The sequence below is a fragment of the Saccopteryx leptura genome, chromosome 3 (genome assembly GCF_036850995.1).
Source record: "Saccopteryx leptura isolate mSacLep1 chromosome 3, mSacLep1_pri_phased_curated, whole genome shotgun sequence".
Classification (NCBI taxonomy): domain Eukaryota; kingdom Metazoa; phylum Chordata; class Mammalia; order Chiroptera; family Emballonuridae; genus Saccopteryx; species Saccopteryx leptura.
In genome coordinates, this window is record NC_089505.1 from 240,802,293 (window position 1) to 240,823,926 (window position 21,634).

At 36.2% G+C, this 21,634-nt stretch overlaps 1 pseudogene; it reads left to right on the plus strand.

Annotated features, from left to right (window-relative positions):
* Nucleotides 1-20,780, plus strand: part of LOC136397870 (T-cell surface glycoprotein CD1b-2-like) — an 81,501-nt pseudogene extending 60,721 nt beyond the window's left edge.
* Nucleotides 20,781-21,634: the final 854 nt, after the last annotated feature.

Sequence of the window (21,634 nt, forward strand, 5' to 3'; positions counted from 1 at the left end):
CATTCAGTCTGCTATAGCCACCTGGTCAAGGTACGTATGAGAGGGCAATCAATGAAAAACTAAGGTGCCACAACAAAGAATTGATGCTTCTCATCTCTCTCCCTTTCTGTCTGTACCTATCTGTCCCTCTCTCTGTCTCTTTCTCTGTGGCAAAAAAAGGCTCAATTTCAGTTTTAAATCAATTATTCAAATATTTTGTCATTGAAATCTTCATAAATCTATTGAGAAATGTTGACTACCCTGACATAGATGAGCAAAATAGTGATATTTATGTTAATAAAAAAATATGTATATGGCTTCATGCAATGGCCACTCCTTCTTTTGTTATACTTTAGTTATAGTTCAAAGAATAAGAAAACAGTAACCTTTAACCATAGAATATAAAATAGCATAGACTGGGTAGTTTTATGAAGAAGTGTAGAATTCTGTGATGATCAATTCTCCAGACTTCTTTTTTTTTAGAGAGAGGCAGGGAGAGGGTGACTGAGAGAAAGAAACATCAAGCTGTTTCTATATGTGCCCTGACTAGGGAACAAACTGGCAACCTCTGTGCTTCAGGATAGCATTCCAACAAACTGAGGTCTCCGGCCAGGGCTTACATTCTCCAGACATTTTTAAATGAAACACTGTAGTTACCATGCCAGTGTGTCAGGAGTCCCAGCTGGGGATTAACAGTTTCCATTTTTGGGATTCAGATATGAGGAGTAGGGCAGCATAATTTATGGGCTGAACATTTGAATCTAAGAAAGCCATAAGAATTTGGATAAAAACTAAAAATTATCATTTTTAGTTAAAACATGAAGACACTTTCCAAATTTAATTAAACTAAATTGGTTCAACTTAATTAATTACTATACTGAACAGCACAGAATAAATTGTTTCCATAATAGTTCTATTAGACAGGATGATTAGAAGTTGTGAGTAACAAAATTTAAAGCTCCCTAAGCTACATAAAAAAATATAACTACAAGTGAAGAGTAAGAAGGGATTTCTATTTGAAGGTAGTGCTTTGAGGACCTCAGAGCTTATGTAATAATTTTAGCATATGGACCCAGGTTATGTCAAGAGCTGTGACACATAATGACACATGGCACGTGGTGACTGAGGCCATGGGAGACAGGGCTAAGAACTCTCACACAGGTTTTCAAGGGGGGAGCTAAATGCCCTCACTGGTAGGTTTATGAAAAAATCACAATTGTTAAAGGTTTTCAGGAATCTAAAAGTAGTGCACTTAAGAGGAGGGACAATGATGATTAGAGCAATATGGGTTGATATTGCTGATGAAATCTTTTTTCATATCCTTTACTGTGATTACTTGGGACAGTATTGACTTTAAACGTTCACTTGAGTAAAGCTGTCATCTAAAGAAAAATCACTTTGATAAGAAATGAGCCCTCAGAAGAGAAATATCACTTAGTTTTAAAATTTGATATGGAGGGTAAAAAAACCTAGAATATATAAACCTTCTAAAAATTAACTGTAAAAAAGAGTTGGCTGTGTGGGCAGAGTTGGGAAATTGAATAATTGCTGAGTAAATGAATGGACTTAGAAAAGGCCCCATTGTGTGAATATGTAGGACAGTCTGGGCACTCACCCTCTTCTAGACCTATGATGAAAGAGCAACATGTTTAAATTAAGAGATACAATTTTATTCTACAAAACTTTAGTTATCTATTGTTTATAGAAATAATTGTTGATGTTATTTTATAATTTCTGTTAATATTTTATTATATTTGCATATTTTTATTTTAATATTGTTAATTCATGAATCAGACTTCTTTGAAGAAAATACAGGAAGGTCATCCTTTTTATGAGTACAAAGTTTTTAATAATAGCAGATGAACAATTTATTACATTTACACAAATTTATTAAAAATATGATTGTAGATCAATCTTATGTGATGTCCTTTCTCATCATTTTCTTAGGAAATTCAATATTTTTAAAGCATGTCTAGTAATGTGTTTCTGGTGAATCTTTCTCTTTTGGCAGAAAGAGGATCTGTGAGTGTGGCTATGGGATGCCCTCAGGGAAAAGCATAAGAGGGAAACTTTAAATGTATTTATAGAGAAGAATAAGTGTTGATAATAAATAACATAGAATTATTTATTCCTGCTCAGAGTTAAAAACATTCACTCTAGAAACATAAAGTAAACCCAAAAGTGTAGAGGAGAGTAAATCAATATAAAGGCTGTATTATTAAAACAGTGATTAAATCAACCCATGTAATAGTAATTATTCAATGACCATAAACTATTTTTAGAAATTTTAATAAAATATAAAAGTAAAGGATAACAGAATTCATGAAAAATAATGCACAGATGGACAACACTGGGATGTAAAAAGTGGGTGTCAATGGACAGAGCAAATGGATATTTCAAGAGGTCTGACATCAAATTGAAATAGAAAGGGGTTTTTTGAAAATTATAAATGATTAAAATATTACTCAGTGAAAGAAAAAACCCTAAATATGTCAGTTATCATAAAAATGAAACCTAATGGCAATGACATAACTAACCTCAAAGGTCTTAAATTCATATTTGATGGTTAATTTTAGGATATAAAAAGGACAGAAAAATACTGAGGTCATTTTATGAGGAGAGAATATCACAACAACAAAAAAAATGCCACAACCTGACCAAAAAAGAAAAAACAAAAAACCCTTGGAACTAAATACTTGAAAATAAAGAAAAACTAAGCAAACAAATAAACCAAACACCCAAAACTTGTACCAAATTTTACTCATAGAAAAAGTAAATGTAGATGTACATGCGAAGATTTTACTAACAGTGTAAGAATAATTAAACATTAGAAAATAAATTAGTGTAGTTGTCTAAATTAACGAACTAAAAGGGGAAAAAATGAACAACCCTATCATCTCATTATACACCTGACAAAACCCTCAATAAAATTAAATATACATTGATGAAGAAAACATCTTGCTAATTTTGCAATAAAAGGGAACTTTCTTAATACAGTTTACTTTAGCTATACCAAGGTTAAGGACATACACTTGATAACAAAACTTAGAAGGTTTAACATTAAAATTAGAAAAAGGACAAAGGTGAATGCAGTTGCCATTACACTATTCAAAGTGGTACTAAAGCGGTACTTTCTAGCTTAGTGAGTATAAAAAGAAGTATAAAGATGAAACTGTCATTGTGTGTGTGTGTGCGTGCGTGTGTGTGTGTGTGTGTGTGTGTGTTATGTGCTGTTGAGTTGGCTCTGACTCCCAGAGACCCTATGAATGAATTATGTCCAAAATGTTTTGTTCTCAACAGTCCTGCTCAGCTCCTGTGCATTCATGCCTATGGCTTCTTTTATGAAGTCAATCAATCTCACAGTTGAGTTGGTCTTCCTATTTTTCTGTTTTCTAATTTTCTCAACATTACCATCTTTTCCAAAGAACCCTGCCTTTGTATGATATGCCCAAAGTAGAAAACTTATTTCTTCTCTTTCATTGCTCAACCTTCCCTTGATTTCTTTGCTGCAGTGTCCACCATTTTTGCATATTCTATAATATGCATGTTATTTTTATATAATATAATTTGATCTGTTATTTTTCAGAACAGATTAAACAATAGAGAGATTAATATAAAAAGTGAGTATTCTTCTATTTGAATAAATATAAAACTAACACACTAAATAAATATAATCATACTAACATACAAAATTTTACATTGAGACACATTTAAATAAAATGATTTCCAGCAAAAAACAAAAGACCAAAAAGCTTTATTTTCAGACAACCAAGATGAGTTGTTTATGATATAAGCAGATGTAAAAAGAATAAATGTTATATATTTGTTTATTAATTATTGGTGCTTTTATGGCTGCATGAAATGTCTCTCCATATATTAAGCTCTTTAATTTCTCTTAGTAACTGTTTTTGTTTTCACTGTATGTTCTTGCATAATTTTAAATAAGTTTATTCTTGTGTATTTTATTCTTTTTGAGGTTTTTGTGAATAAAATTGTTTCTTTATTCTATTTTAAAATTATTTCTTCTTATTATAGAGAAATATAATTGTTTTTGCTATATTTGTCTTATATCCTGTTAGCAATTTATTGTACATTTCAGTCCACAATTTTCATTGAGTTATTGAAATATGTTCTATTTTTTCATTGATATTCTTGTTTTGAGTCAACATTGTTTTCACACTTTCCCCTAATTCTTAAATGTGGGATTTATTGTTAAAATATTTTTGATGTTCATTGTTTTCCAGTTCTGAAGTTTTTGTTCAATGTCTAACATGTGAACAACATCAAAGGCACTTTAATTTTTACTTCTTCTTATCCTCTGTATAGTCACTCTTTCTTCTTTCTTTTCATGCCTCTTATTATGCTGTTGAAAACTGCATGATGATATATGGATTCTGCTCTCCCAAGAGTTATTGGTGTTGCTTTTTGTTTCTTTGCATGTTTCATTAGTGACTTCCCTGGAATAATTCTGTACAGTCTGACACTATCGCATATGTGGTCAGAGATAATTCTGCAAGTTCTTTTTTTTATTCTTGTTTTCTTTTTTAAGATAGTTATTTTAGAGAACACTTGTATGTGAGCACAGTTTAGTAAATTGTGTTCAAACACTAAGCCTGTAAGGTTTCTACCCGTTGACAATGGATCTTGATTGTGATGGGGTGTGCATTTCAGGTTCAGGAAGCTTTCCCTGAACTTGACTTTCCTCTCCACTCTCTGTGTCTTTCCACAGCATGTGCACAAGCCTCTATTCATTCAAGGACTTGCAGAAGTTGGAGTTATTTGTTTCTGGTCTCTTTTGAGAATGCATGCAGCCTTGCACATGTGTGCATACTTCCAAACAGTCTGGGATATATGGAGGATTACCATGGTTCACTATAGTCATTTTATTCACAGGATCTTCCTCGAAGGTTTCTTGCTCATCAGCAGGTAATTTGCTTATGGTATCCAGAATTACACCCTCAGGCAAGTGGCAAGGTAACCTTTTTTATGTGTGTGCCCTTGAGTTTGCTATTGTTTTTGACAGCATTGCCCCTGACTTTGTGTTTTTCCCTACTCCTCTTTAAATCAAGTTAGCCACCTCCAGCAGGAAAGCCTCTGATTTCCGTGGCTCTCCCTGCCCTGCTAGCACTGCACTGAGAGTGCTGGGCATGGGGAGGGACTGAGAGCAGCTCTGATTAGAACCATGGCTGTGCTTATCTGGGTTTAGTCATTTTTCTAGAATAAACAGTATGAAATAGTTATAAGCTTTTGAACCAATGGAATCTTACTAGAATGGTCTTGAAGAAAAATTATGAGGGTCATCGCTGTTTTGGCAGAGAGGATGTGCTAGGCTCCTCACTTAAATGATCTGAAAGTTCTCCATAGTAAAGAAAGCAAGTGGTCAGATTTGCTGCAGCACTGCTTGTCTGCTTGGTATTAAGGTGCTTTAGGCACACTCCCACTAGTGTGGGGCCTTAGTGTCACTCAAAGAACTAAAACTTTAACAAGGGCTTAATTGGATGTATAAAAGGGCCCTGTAGCTTGTTGGGTGGTGTTGTAGTAAAGTGAAGAACTCAAGTTTGCTTTAGCTCACATCTGGGTAACAGGGTGGGGTGGGGTAGAAAGACTCCACATTACCCAGAAGTTATTGAAGAAGATGTTATTCTGAAAATATTAGGTGGCCAACACATAGAACCTGGTACTGTACTTCAGTAAATTAATTGATAATGAGATTTGACACACCATTCCTGAATTTGAGATTTGCATATGCTCCAGGGTAACACAAGTAAACTATGTCCTTTTCAGATAGCCAGCCTTCTGAATATGTTACTTACATATAAACATGATACACCATATATCCCCATGAATAAGATACACCCTTTTTTGGAAAATTTGTGGTCTAAAAACTGGGTGCATCTAATACAGTAGTTGTGGCATTTCAATTGTTATAGACGAACTGGATGAGGAAATATATGAAGACAGTGATTCGTCATCAGACACAGATGAGAACAAGCTAATGGATGGGAATTTTGACAGTGATGAGGAGTTGACGAATTTTATGATGAATAAAACTTGAGTTCAATAACTTGATGTAACACATTTTTTTTCAAATTTTGGGCCCCAAAATTTAGGAGCACCTTACACATGGGAGCGTCTTATACATGGGGGAAATATGGTAAGTTTCACTAGTGTATCTTATGGAATTCAGTGAGTAGTTATATCCTAAAATATCTTTAGTCCATTTTTTAAAGAATATATATATACTTAAATAGAGTAGCATATTTTAATGATGCAGAGAAGTGTTGAGTTGTGAAATACATGTGAATTGTTGCTTTTTCCCAGTTCCTCAGATGAGATATACTCTCTGTATTTACTGGGTCTTAGTATATACTATGTTCCCTTTTTCAGATTAACTCCTGATCTTCTCTCAGAATGCAGATCTGCCATGGCTCTATGGAAATCCCTTTGATATTCTTGACTTGGTCTGTCCTTCCTATCATTTGTTATCATGTCACTATATCCTTAGAAAACAACTGGCACAGAGAAAGTGCTGAGTATTTAATAAATAAAAAATAGATAAAAAATTTCAAGAAACTGGAATACTTTTGAAGACACAAAAAATAATATTGATTAAATTTAGCTTAAATGTACCTGAAGAAGAGGAACAGAGTTACATACGTCTACACTGCTTCCTATGGCCACGTGCTCAGCAGATCCAGTGCAGCCCATGGCACCTCCTTGCAATAACCCATATGACAAGAGTCATCAAAATACCTCCAGCTGGGGCCTCAATTTCAACATGATCCAAACTCACTGTACTTCTCAACACCATCTTTCCCAAACTGTGTTGTCTATCTCCGTAAATGACACCATTTTACTTCCTCCTGGTCACACTTTGTTTGACTAATCCTGCTTAACACCATACTTTGTTATTTCTACTCTGCAGCCTCACTGCTACAGCCTTTATTTGGGTCACTAAAGTCATCTATCTGCCTTGTAACTGTCATCGCTATCTGATTGCAAATGTCAACGTGAATTAGAAATTTTATCTAAATGCTATTTTAGCAACCTCATTCTCATGTTTAAAATTGTTCACTTGCTTGAAACAAGTGACATTGTCTTGAAACAAAGACAATTTTTTAATATACCATCTGTAATCAGGGCTTTCTTTTGTTTGGTCTTTTTTTAAATTTACTTTTGTTCCCTAAGCTTTACTATCTACTTCTCTCATGTAAGTATCCATAGATTTCCAATTTCTATTATTTTTGCTATGTGGTAAGGCAGACAGTCCCTTCATTACTATAATGCAAAAATATGTAGGATTTTATGCTTTTATTTTTTTCAGATAAAATTTAAATATTATGTTATAGCTACTAGAACTTTCTGTAGAACTAGAGAGCTGCTACTCAGAATATACCCTTGTTCCCCTTAACTTTCTCTTCACCTGATGAAATTTATTGTAAATTCTAGCAGAAACAATGGAGGAACTGTAGGGGGTCTAGTTACTTTGTTCCCCATTGTTTGTTTTGGAAGCACAATGCCTGTTTTCAGGATCAAATATCTTTCGACATCCTTCTGCTAGGAGAGACATTTTTAGAATACTGTCACTGACCAATTGCTCTTACAACACCAAATTCAATAAAAATCAGTGTCAATACATCATTCTTCAGTTATTATTAGCAAGACAAGTGATAATAAGTGTTGGAGAGGTTTATGGAGAAAAATAAACCCTCATACACTGCTGATAGAAATGTAAATTATTATAACCACTATGGGAAACAGTATGGAGGTATCTCAAAATATTAAAAATAGAGTGACCATATGATCCAGAAGTCTCTTAGTTAGTATCTACCTGAAAAATGGAATGCATTTATTTCTAAAGGAGTATTTACATTTACGTTTATTGTAGCATTGTTCACAGTAGCCGGACATGAAAAAACCAATGTGACCCTCAGTAGATGACTGAATAAAAAGAATTTAATACATAAATACTATGAAATACTACACAGCCATTAGAAAAAAAATTAAGTACTTCCATTTGCATCAACATGAATGGATCTTGAGAATATTATGCCAAGTGAAAAAAGTCATATGGGAAAATTCAAAACCATAGAATTTTACATACATGTGCAATATAAATCTGAAAGCAAAAAGTGAACAGAGAAACAAAAACTTCCAGACACAACAACGAACAGTGTGGTGGTTACCAGAGGGAAAATACAGTACAATGAGGTAAAAAATGATAAAGAGGGTCAAATGCATACTAATGTAAAAAGATTTCATTTAAGGTGGTGAACACACATTGCAAAATACAGAGAAAGCATTATAGAATTGTACACTTAAAACATATAATTTTGAGAGATGACATCAGAATAATGGCGCAGTAGGAAGCAATACCGATAAATCTCCCCAAAAACTCAACAAGATCTTCAACCAGAAACAGAAAAATCTATCCTTGGAGCCTCCAAATGTTCTGCAATACACCTGAAGGTATAGTCGAGCAAAAAATTGGCTAAATATATAATCAAACCCCGAAAGAAATAGGAAGTAAGAAACACTCCATCTTCCTCACTAACCTAAATAGGGCTGCTTTCACTGGGAGCTAAGAGTATAGGAACTAAGGCAGGCAAAGGGGATGAATAGATCCAGGCCACGGCACAAACGGCAGAACCAGGCTGTGGCACGGAGATCCAAGCCGAGGAAAAACTGTGCTTGTAGCAACCCAGTCAATACAAGCTAACACTCGCGCCAAACCCAGACAAAGAAAGAGAAGTGGGGCAGCCATTTGCCCCAATCTCCTGGTCGGCGCATGCAGATAGTGGGCGAGAGATTCCTGCTAGAGCCTCGGGAGTGGGCGCCCGTGTTATCCCACAGAGAGGCAGAGTCAGTGGCCTTTGTGTGTGCTGAAAGCAGAATCTCAGGACCGCCCCAGCACCCTGAAAGAGCCGCACATGGGGAGGGAGCGAGAGCTAATTCCAACGCTGGAAATTTTCCGTGAGGGCGGGGGTCTCTCTCGGAGTATGAGACGGCCGGCCTGATATCCTGGTCAGCGTGCATCGAGAGTGGGCAAGAGATTCCCCCAAGCACCTCGGGAGTGGGTGCCTGTGTTACCCCACAGAGAGGCAGAGTCAGAGGCCTTTATGTGGGCCAAAAGCAGAATCTCCAGGCTGCCCCAGCACCCTGAAAAAGCCGCACATAGGGAAGGAGCAAGAGCTAATTCCAATGCTGGAACTTTTCCATAAGGGCATGGGTCTCACTCGGAGTGTGAGACGGCTGGCCTGATATCCTGGTCAGCGCACGGAGAGTGGGCAAAAGATTTCTCCAAGCGCAACGGGAGTGGGTGCCTGTGTTCCCGGACAGAGGAGCAGAGTCAGGGGCCTTTGTGTGGGCTGAAAGCGGAATCTCAGGCTGCCCCAGCACCCTGAAAAAGCCGTGCACGGGGAGGGAGCAATAGCTAATTCAAACGCTGGAAATTTTCCGTGCGGGCGGGGATCTCATTCGGAGTAAGAGACGGCCTGCTCCATACCCCTGTCTGCACACACAGATAGTGAGCTAGAGATTCCTCTGAGTGCCACAGGAGTGGGCGCCCACCAGTGTAACCAGAAAGAGTGGCAGTCAGAGGTCTTTGTATGAGCGGAAGCCCCGCCTGATGATACTAGCAGCTCTGACTGATTGAGCCTTATCCAGAGCCCTGTGCTGAGTGGGCATAGAGTGAGGATTTGCCAGCTCTTTGAGCCTCTTACTGTCCAGGCAGAGGCAGCAGCAACCCCATAGCTGGATTATCAGGCTACTAATTAAGGAAGGAAAGACTAGGAGAGAGTCTCTGGGAACATGGACTCTCTCACTGTCGGAGCCTACAAATGCTAATGAGCCTCGACTGCCAAGGAGACTGAAGCCCAATATATGACATTGCCATAAAAACTTATCAACTGCAAACCTCTACCTCAGCGTGCCACAGGGGCAGAACCCGGGGTACAGAGTCGCCAACCAGGAAGAAGGAGAGAAAAGAAAAAGCAAGAAGATAACCTCTCAAAATCAAGAATAATCCACAGACTTTATAACCTATCCTATTTTATTATATTTGTTCATTTGTTTCTCTCATCTTCATGTCTGATTATTTTTTTCCACTTCCAATTTGGTCATTTAATTCTCTGCCAGTCTTACTCTCTCCTTTCCTTGAACTACCCTACCCATAAGTGTTACATCGCCCATTATCTTCTCTTTCTTCTTCCTTTCTCTCTATGAGGGTTGCACTCCAAAACCCTTAATTCTCTCTCTCTCTCTCTCCTTTTTTTCTTCTTTTAGTGGTTCCCTCTTTCTTTTTTCCTCTCTTTCTTTTCTCCCTCTATATTAGTTTCTTCCTTTCTCCTTTACGTATTCTCTCATTCAACACTCAATAACAAACAAATTATCTTATTTGGGACTCAAACTTATGTTTATGGCATTTGGGGGGGGGGGGGTTACTTCACTTTCTTAACTCACTAGCAGTGCTCCCAACCCTGGATCTCCATTTTATCTAGTTCTTGTTCCTCTAAATGCAATAGTAATTTTTTAATTTTTCCCGCCATTTTCCTGTTTCCCTCTTATTCCTCGCATCATATTTCTTAGTCACCAACACCAAAAAGCAAATCATTTTATTCTTGACCCAAATTTTTTACTTATTTGCATTTTGTGGATCCATAATCCCTTCTTTTGCCCCTTTATCACTTATCCCCAACTCAGGCCCTCCGTTATAAGCATTGTTTGTTCTATTTAGCACAATATAATTCACAGTTTATGACAAGATTTTCTCAAGAAGGAGGGGAGAGGAGAGGAGAGAAAAAAAGTAGGGGGGGGGAATAGTTTTTTTATTTTTTAATTCTTTTCTATTTTTTATTTTTATTTTTTTAACTTTTTATTATTTATTAAATCTCATTAATACTATCAAGAAAACCACCCTCAGATGCCATTAAGGAAGAGAAAGTCGAATGTTATGGATACAAAAGAAAGAGAGGTAACACAGATAGATGAGGAAAAATCTATGAAGAAAAAATTTAATATATTGGAAACCTTGGAGCTAAATGAAAGAGAATTTAAAACAGAAATCCTAAAAATACTCAGAGATATACAAGAAAACACAGAAAGGCAAATTAGGGAGCTCAGAAAACAACTCAATGAAAACAAAGAATATATTACCAAGGAAATTGAAACCATGAAAACAAATCAAACAGAGATAAAAAACTCAATTCATGAGCTGAAAAACGAGGTAACAAGCTTAGCTAATAGAACAGGCCAGATAGGAGGTAGGATTAGTGAAATAGAAGACAAGCAACTTGAGGCACAACAGAGAGAAGAAGAAAGAGACTCAAAAATTAAAAAAAAAATGAGATAGCCCTACAGGAATTATCTGACTCCATAAAAAAGAATAACATAAGAATAATAGGTATATTAGAGGGAGAAGAGAGAGAAAATGGAATGGAGAACATACTCAAACAAATAATAGATGAGAACTTCCCAAGCCTGTGGAAAGAACTAAAGCCTCAAATTCAAGAAGCAAACAGAACTCCGAGTTCTCTTAACCCCAACAAACCTACTCCAAGGCACATCATAATGAAATTGGCACAACCAATGACAAAGAAAAAATTCTCAAGGCAGCCAGGGAAAAGAAGAATACAACATAAAAAGGAAGGCCCATTAGATTATCATCAGATTTCTCAACAGAAACTCTTCAAGCTAGAAGAGAGTGGACCCCAATATTTAAAGTCCTGAAAGAGAGGAACTTTCAGCCACGAATACTATACCCATCAAAGCTATCCTTCAAATATGAAGGAGAAATAAAAACATTCACAGATACAGAAAAGATGAGGGAATTTATCATCAGAAAACCTCCACTCCAGGAATTAATAAAGGGGATTCTCCAATAAGATACAAAGAACAAAAAAAAACCCAAAGCCACAAGTGAAAGGTCCAAGAAGAACACAATAAAACCAAATTTAAACTGTGACAACAACAAAAAAAGGGGGGGGAGAGGATAGAGATGAACAGCAGCAAAGGACGAATGAGTGCAAAGGTACTCACAAGATAGTGCACTACAATGAACAGGGTAGGAACCCTTTTCATTACTTAATGGTAACCACCATTGAAAAAGCCACCACAGAAGCACATGACTTAAAAAAGATAGCAACAGAGAAAAGATGTATGGAATACAACCAAATAAAAACAAAAGATAGAAAAACGAAAGAGAAGGATCAAACGTAACACAAAACTAACAGAAAGCAATCTATAAAATGGCAATAGGGAACTCACAAGTGTCAATAATTACACTAAATGTAAACAGATTAAACTCACAATAAAAAGGTACAAAGTAGTAGAATGGAATAAAAAGAAAATCCAACTGTATGCTGCCTACGAGAAACTCATCTAAGCAACAAGGATAAAAACAAATTCAAAGTGAAAGGCTGGAAAACAATACTCCAAGCAAATAACATCCAAAAAAAAAGCAGGTGTAGCAATACTCATATCTGATAATGCTGACTACAAGACAGCAAAAGTACTCAGAGACAAAAATGGCCATTTCATAATGGTTAAGGGGACACTGAATCGAGAAGACATAACAATTCTTAATATATATGCACCAAACCAAGGATCACCAAAATATATAAGACAGCTACTTATTGACCTTAAAACAAAAACTGACAAAAATACAATCATACTTGGAGACCTCAATACACCGCTGACTGCTCTAGATCGGTCATCCAAACAGAGAATCAATAATGATATATTGGCCTTAAACAAAACACTAGAGCACCTGTATATGATAGACATCTACAGGATATTTCATCCCAAAATGACAGAGTATACATTTTTCTCCAGTGTACATGGATCATTCTCAAGAATTGACCATATGTTGGGCCACAAAAACAACATCAGCAAATTCAGAAAAATCAAAGTTGTACCAAGCATATTTTCTGATCATAAAGCCTTAAACTAGAATTCAACAGCAAAAAAGAGAAAAAAAATCCCACAAAAATGTGGAAACTAAATAACATACTTTTAAAAAATGAATGGGTCAAAGAAGAAATAAGTGCAGAGATCAAAAGATATATACAGACAAATGAAAATGACAACACAACATATCAGAATTTATGGGATGCAGCAAAAGCAGTGATAAGAGGGAAGTTCATATCACTTCAGGCATATATGAACAAACAAAAGAGAGCCCAAGTGAACCACTTAACTTCACACCTTAAGGAACTAGAAAAAGAAGAACAAAGAAAACCCAAAACCAGCCGAAGAAAGGAGATAATAAAAATCAGAGCAGAAATAAATGAAATAGAGAACAGAAAAACTAAAGAAAAAATTAATAGAATAAGGAGCTGGTTCTTTGAAAAGATCAACAAAATTGACAAACCCCTGGCAAGACTTACCAAGGAAAAAAGAGAAAGAACTCATATAAACATAATCCAAAATGAAAGAGGAGAAATCACCACGGACATCGTAGATATACAAAGAATTATTGTAGAATACTATGAAAAACTACATGCCACTAAATTCAACAACCTAGAAGAAATGGATAAATTCCTAGAACAATACAACCTTCCTAGACTGAGTCAAGAGGAAGCAGAAAGCCTAAACAGACCTATTAGTAGAGAAGAAATAGAAAAAAACCATTAAAAACCTCCCCAAAAATAAAAGTCCAGGCCCAGATGGCTATACCAGCGAATTTTATCAAACATTCAAAGAAGACTTGGTTCCTATACTACTCAAAGTCTTCCAAAAAATTGAAGAAGAAGCAATACTTCCAAACACATTTTATGAGGCTAACATAACCCCCATACCAAAACCAGGCAAGGATGGCACAAAGAAAGAAAACTACAGACCAATATCTCTAATGAATACAGATGCTAAATACTAAACAAAATACTAGCAAATCAAATACAACAACATATTAAAAAAATAATACATCATGATCAAGTGGGATTCATCCCAGAATCTCAAGGATGGTTCAACATACGTAAAACTGTTAACGTAATACACCATATCAACAAAACAAAGAACAAAAATCACATGATCTTATCAATAGATTCAGAAAAAGCATTTGATAAAATACAACACAATTTTATGTTTAAGATTCTCAACAAAATGGGTATAGAAGGAAAATATTTCAACATGATAAAGGCCATATATGATAAACCATCAGCTAACATCATATTAAATGGCACTAAACTGAAGGCTTTCCCCCTTAAATCAGGAACAAGACAGGGTTGTCCACTCTCTCCACTCTTATTTAATGTGGTACTAGAGGTTCTAGCCAGAGAAATCAGACAAGACAAACAAATAAAAGGCATCCATATCAGAAAAGAAGAAGTAAAGGTATCACTTTTTGCAGATGATATTATCCTATACGTAGAAAACCCCAAAGAATCCACAAAAAGACTACTAGAAACAATAAGCCAATACAGTAAGGTCACAGGATACAAAATTAACATACAAAAGTCCATAGCCTTTCTATATGCCAACAATAAAACATTTGAGAACAAACTGAAAAAAATAATTCCCTTCATGATTGAAACAAAAACAATAAAATATCTAGGAATAAACATAACAAAGAATGTAAAGGACTTATATAATGAAAACTATAAACCATCCTTAAGGGAAATCAAAAAAGATATAATGAGATGGAAGAATATTCCTTGTTCTTGGTTAGGAAGAATAAATATAATCAAGATGGCCATATTACCCAAAACAATATGCAAATTTAATGCAATTCCCATCAAAATTCCTATGACATTTTTTAAAGAAATGGAACAAAAAATTATCAGATTTATATGGAACTATAAAAAACCCCGAATAGCCAAAGTAATCCTAAAGAAAAAGAATGAAGCTGAGGGCATTACAATACCTGACTTCAAACTATATTATAGGGCCATGACAATCAAAACAGCATGGTATTGGCAGAAAAATAGACACTCAGACCAGTGGAACAGAATAGAAAGCCCAGAAATAAAACCACATATATATGGTCAAATAATTTTTGACAAATGGGCCAACAACACATAATGGAGAAAAGAAAGCCTCTTCAACAAATGGTGCTGGGAAAACTGGAAAGCCCCATGCAAAAGAATGAAACTGGACTACAGTTTGTCCCCTTCTACTAAAATTAATTCAAAATGGATCGAAGATCTAAATATAAGCCCTGAAACAATAAAGTACATAGAAGAAGACATAGGTTCTAAACTCATGGGCCTTGGTTTTAAAGAGCATTTTATGAATTTGACTCCAAAGGCAAGAGAAGTGAAGGCAAAAATTAATGAATGGGACTACATCAGACTAAGAAGTTTTTGCTCAGCAAGAGAAACTAATAACAAAATAAACAGACAGTCAACTAAATGGGAAATGATATTTTCAAACAACTGCTCAGATAAGGGCCTAATATCCAAAATATACAAAGAACTCATAAAACTCAACAACAAACAAACAAACAAACAAACAACCCAATAAAAAAATGGGAAGAGGACATGAACAGACACTTCTCCCAGGAAGAAATACAAATGGCCAACAGATATATGAAAAAATGCTCATCTTCTTTAGTTATTAGAGAAATGCAACTCAAAACTGCAATGAGATACCACCTCACACCTGTAAGATTAGCTATCATTAACAAGACAGGTAATAGCAAATGTTGGAGAGGCTGTGGAGAAAAAGGAATCCTCATTCACTGTTGGTGGGAATGTAAAGTACTAGGACCATTATGGAAGAAAGCATAGTGGTTCCTCAAAAAACTGAAAATAGAACTACCTTAACCCAGCAATCCCTCTACTGGGTATATACTCCCAAAACTCAGAAACATTGATACGTAAAGACACATGCAGCCCCATGTTCAATGCAGCATTGTTCACAGTGGCCAGGACATGGAAACAACCAAAAAGTCCTTCAATAGATGACTGGATAAAGAAGATGTGGGACATATACACTATGGAATACTACTCAGCCATAAGAAATGATGACATCGGATCATTTACAGCAAAATGGTGGGATTTTGATAACATTATACGAAGTGAAATAAGTAAATCAGAAAAAGCCAGGAATTGCATTATTCCATACGTAGGTGGGATATAAAAGTGAAACTAAGAGACATTGATAAGAGTGTGGTGGTTATAGGGGTTGGGGGGAGAGGGAGAAGGAAAGGGGGAGGGGGAGGGGCACAAAGAACACTAGATCGAAGGTGACAGAGGACAATCTGGCTTTGGGTGATGGGTAAGCAACATGATTGATTGACAAGATAGCCTGGACATGTTTTCTTTAAACATATGTACCCTGATTTATTTATGTCACCCTAGTAAAATTAATATCAAATAAATAAATAAATAAATAAATAAATAATAAATAAATAAAAGATTTTTAAAAACATATAATTTTATTAACTAATGATATCCCAATAAATTTAATGTAATTTTTAAATAAATAAATAATTCTCTAATTATCATACTCTGTGTATTTTCATTTGTATTTGTAGTATTTGAAAATATATCATATTTCTGTTATTTTTTATTGCATGAATTTGGGGATGTGGATCTTAAAGAATTTTATCTGCTGTCTTTTTGAAGGACTTCTTTAATGTTTCTCTTCACAGTAGAACTCTTATGTTTTATTCATTTGAGAGACAGAGAAAGAGTGAGAGAGAAAAAGGGGAAGAGGAGGAGCAGGAAGCATCCACTCTATATGTGCCTTGACTGGGCAAGCTTATGGTTTCGAACTGGCGACCTCAGCTTTCCAGATTGATGCTTTATCCCCTGCACTACCACAGGTCAAGCAGTTGAACCCTATCATTGTTTCAAGAAAGATAATAAATGTATTCATCTTTTAAAATAAATATTTTTAAAACATACTTAGCATTTTAGAGATAAAAGGCTGGTGGTCTTCAACACAGTGACTATATCAAATCTAAAATAATAATCATAATTTAATGGATTTTTCTGACAAACACTATATTGTTCTCTTGTAGTCAATAAGATACGATTTGAAGCCTGGGCCAGATAGCTTGGTTGGTTAGAACATCATCCAGAAGCGCAGAAGATATGATTTGATATAAACCTTTTCTATCTCCCTTTTATATCTGCCTCCCCAGAAAATAAAGTAATATGAAACTTAAGTCTTTGATTATTAACATCTTTCTGAAATATCAAATTCATTAAATTTTACACCTAATATAAACCATTATATTTAGAGTTAACTTTATATATTTTTTAGTTTTTAAAAATTACATTTATTGGCCTGACCTGTGGTGGCGCAGTGGATAAAGCGTTGACCTGGAAATTCTGAGGTCGCCGGTTTGAAACCCTGGGCTTGACTGGTCAAGGCACATATGGGAGTTGATGCTTCCAGCTCCATCCCCCTTCTCTCTCTCTGTCTCTCACTCCTCTCTCTCTCTCTCTCTCTCTCCCTTCCTCTCTCTCTCCTCTCTAAAAATGAATAAATAAAAATAAAAAATAAAAATAAAATAAAATACATTAAAAAAATTACATTTATTGAGATGACATTAATTAATAACATTATATTACTTTCAAGAATACAATTCTATAATAAATCATTGGTATATTAGCTTTGTGTGTTCATGACCTAAAGGGTAGTCTTTTCCATCAACATATAGTTGACCCTCTTTACCTTCGAAACCTCCCCTTACTCCCGTTTCCCTCTGACATCCAACCTACTGTTGTCTGTAACTATATGATTCTTTTGTTTGTGTGTTGCTTTCTGTTTTTAATCCCACATATTATTTTGGGGGAAACTCCATACTGTTTCCATAGTGGCTGCATCAATTTACATTTTTACCAGCAGTAGATGATGCTTTTTTCTCCAACACTTGTTATTTTTTATCTGTTTTTAAACAGCCATTCTAACAGGTGTGAGGTGGTAGCTCTGTGGTTTGATTTTCATTTCTCCTGTAGCTAGTGAAGTTCAGCATCTATTCATGTATCTGTTGGCCATGGCTGTCTTCTTAAGAAAAGTGTCTTTTCACGTTTTCTACTCATTTTTAAAATTGGACCTTTTTTTTCTTATTGTGTTTTTCAGTTGTATGGCTCTTTGTATATTTGGATATTAGCCCCAAATTAGAGATTCTGTTTGCACATATCTTCTAATTTTTTGTTGATTGCCTTTTACTTCTGTTAATTGTTATTTTTACAGTGCAGAAACATTTTGGTTTGATGTAGTACATTCATTTATAAAAATAAATTTATTTTAGAATTTTTGTATTTGAGTTAATATTTGGTCTTACTTAGATCATTAATTTCAAGAGGGAGTTTTATGGCATATTCTTTGAGTTTTTGAGTATTCAAATATTAATTTATTTGGCCCTTATAAGAAAATGATATTTTACCTGAACAAAATGTTTAAAGATTATTTTATTATCTTAGAATTCTGTCATATTTCCTCATAATACTGAACATGAGGTGTCTAAATCCAGTGTTTTAGAAGTCCGAAACAATAGATAAGACTGATTGTAAACTTTTCTCAATAACTCGGAGCATGATTCTGTGAGTTCTTTATATTACAAACATGGGTTTTAGATTGGGTATTTTTGTTTAGTTTAATTGTGTTTATTTTCCCTTAACAACTTCTCTCTGTAACCTTACTGTTTGACATAACTTTTGAAACAAAGGGTGAGCTCTGACTAAATATCACTTGAATGTGTCTATGAAAAGCATAGGAGTAGTATTTAAACTGCCTGCAGGTTTAAATTGTCAAACATCAAAGAAAAGAACAAAAGTAAAGACTCAACACAGAAACTATTACTCCCATAAACACTACAGTCCCCCTGGAGTCTCATCTGTGCCTTCTATAAAACACTGCTGTAATTAGACACACTGAAGGGACACAAGTGCTCCCAGTACATGAACTGTGAGGGGAAGGCTGCATGACTGCTCCTCATACCCAGGGGACCTGGAGACACACTCAACTCATTTAGGGTAGAGTGGGAGCCCAAGGCCCTGTGCATCCCCTATACACCCAATCACACAACATGAATGAACATCCATCTATCACATATTTATCCCCTCACCACTTCCAGGGTAATCATACTCATAGAAAATTTTAACAGTGACACTTGGCTTGACTGAAAACTGAGCAAAAGTGTATTTTCCTCAGGTTGCCTGATAATTTGTATTGTCACTGCTGCTCCTTCTTCTCTGTGAATTATGGAGATGTCCCTGTGGATTATACAGCTACATTCAAAGTGCCTATTGTCTTCTGATAGAGATCTTAGGAAGAGCAGGATATAAAGACAGAGAGTAGTCTGAGGGGACAGGAGGAACAGGCAAGGCAATGACAAGAGAGGCAGTAGACTTTAGATGATAAAGTTATGCGTAAGTAGAAAAATACAGAGAAGACCAAGAAGAGGGGGAAAGGCTGGGAAGCTGATAGGAGGAGGAAGAGACCACAGAGAGATGAGGAGTGGGGACACTGTTGCAAAGGCCATGGGGCACTACTGAGGACCTTCTGTTACTTCTTTTTATAGAAATGACATTGAAAATCCCAATGTGGCCTTGAGTTCTCCCAGACCAAGAGATACTACATTTTTCAGCCAGACCACAGACTGCAGACATTGTTATAAAACCAGGACCTTGGAGCAATGGGGAGGATAGGAGGCAGACAAACCAAAAACAAAATCAGAATCCTGACAGGGAATAGATGGTGGAGAAATGAGAGACCCTGTAAGAGGCTTGTGGATGAGAGAAACAAAGGGAGAGGTTTGTTTGTGTGGCAAGGGTAGTTCAGAAAGAGTTAAAAAAATATTTGGAGGGAAAGCTGACATCTGAGTTCTGAGGACAACTTGTCCTGCTAAGACATCCTTTCCCTAACAAAGCTCCAATGCTGCTGCTTCTGCCCCTGCTCTTCAAGACAATTCTCTGCCATGGGCCAAGTACAGTGCGAAAGAGAACTCAGGTGGAAAGATACCTATGGTTAGACAAATTAGGATGGAGAAAAGTTCTGGACAGGATTTGGAGGCAGGGAGTAATGCTCCTACTGAGCACTCTTGGAATCTGAAAGCCAGGCAAGTGCCAGGCACCATCTTTAACCTCAATCCGTTTCCTTTTCGATTTTTGAGATAAGAAGCTAAATCGGGCAAAAGGGAATATATGCAACTTTGTAACTATTCCCATTTTTCTTTTCCTACATGAGCTCCTCTTTTCCCCTCCATTATCCTCCGCATGCGGGAGTCTGTCTGATTGTCTCTCCCCATTTCCGGCTTCAGAAAAATACAGAAAAAAAAAAGATCAAATAGTTTGATAAAAAGGAGACGAGAGAGTGAGATCAGACACATAGACTAGAAATAATTGAAATAAGTGCTCTGGAAAATACAGTAGAAAACTCTTGGAGGGACCCAACCCTGTGAAATGAGAAGCATTAATTGAGATAGGATAGAGAGTATTCCATAGATTGATATTATTATGTCTCCAATCAGATGGATAACCCATGTCCCCAATATTGATCTGTTTGGCTATAATAGTTACCCTGGTTATGCTGGTTGTGATAGGCTCATGGTTTAAACAGCACAGGTGAAACTTTTCTTACTTTGTTTCTTTAACTACTTATCCATTTATTCTTTTATTCCTTTATTGTTTTATTTCACTCTGATTTCTTGTCTTTTAGATCAAAATCCTCTTCTTCTCCCACAGCTCAAATCAGAATGTCTATTCTCCCCATGCACCCAGCCCTGCTGCTCCCACAAAAGGCAACACTCAAGAACCCAGGAGTTCAGGAAACCATCTCTGCTTGGCACAGAAATCATGGGTCAAAAACAAATTGTGAAGAAATGGAAAGTGAGTCTAAACCAAATCTGATGATATTTGTTTAACCTTATACATAAAAATCTGGTCTGCCTCTTCTTAAACAGGGTTCAATCAAATAATCAAAGCATTAATTTGCTAAAGTAGTTTGTTTAACAAAGATTCTAACTCATTTGGAAACCTTTCTCCTCTCCCCTATTTCGTGGCAATCTCTTTTCTGCTTTGACAACCTATTTATTGATCTTCAAAGTCTTATTCAGATGCCTGTTTCTGAATCTTCCTTAGAAGTTTCACTGGATGGCTCACTTGAAATCTCAAAAGAAGTACCAGATGATCTCACTTTTATGTGGAATCTAATGAACAAAGTAAACTAACAAACAAAATAGAAGCATACTCATAGATAGAACAGGTTGATAACTGTCAGAGGGGAGCAATTTGGGGTGTTGGTAAAAAAGCTGAAGGGATTAATCAGAAAAAAAACCACATAGACACAGAAAATAATGTGATGATTACAAGAGGATGAAAGGAGAAGATTCCAAGATGGCGATGGAGTAGGTGGACGTTCAACTGCCACCTCCCAGGACCAAATTGGATTACAATTTAATTTAAGAACAATCATCTTGAAAAAACAACTTTGGACTAAACAAAGAGGAGTCTATAACCAAGGAGCACAGAGGAAGACACACCGAGACTGGTAGGAAGGGTGGAGATACAGAAAGGGCTGCCCCGCTCCCAGGAGCAGATGGAGGCTGAGGTTCTGGAAGGACTCTCACTGTGAGGAGGGTCACCCTGAGAGGTGTGGGTCCTCAGCCCCTGGCCTGGAGCCCCAGCATAGAGCCCCAGATATTAGAAGAGGTGCCCACACAGCATTTGGAGGTGAAAAGAGCCTTACATCTCTCTTGCTGTGA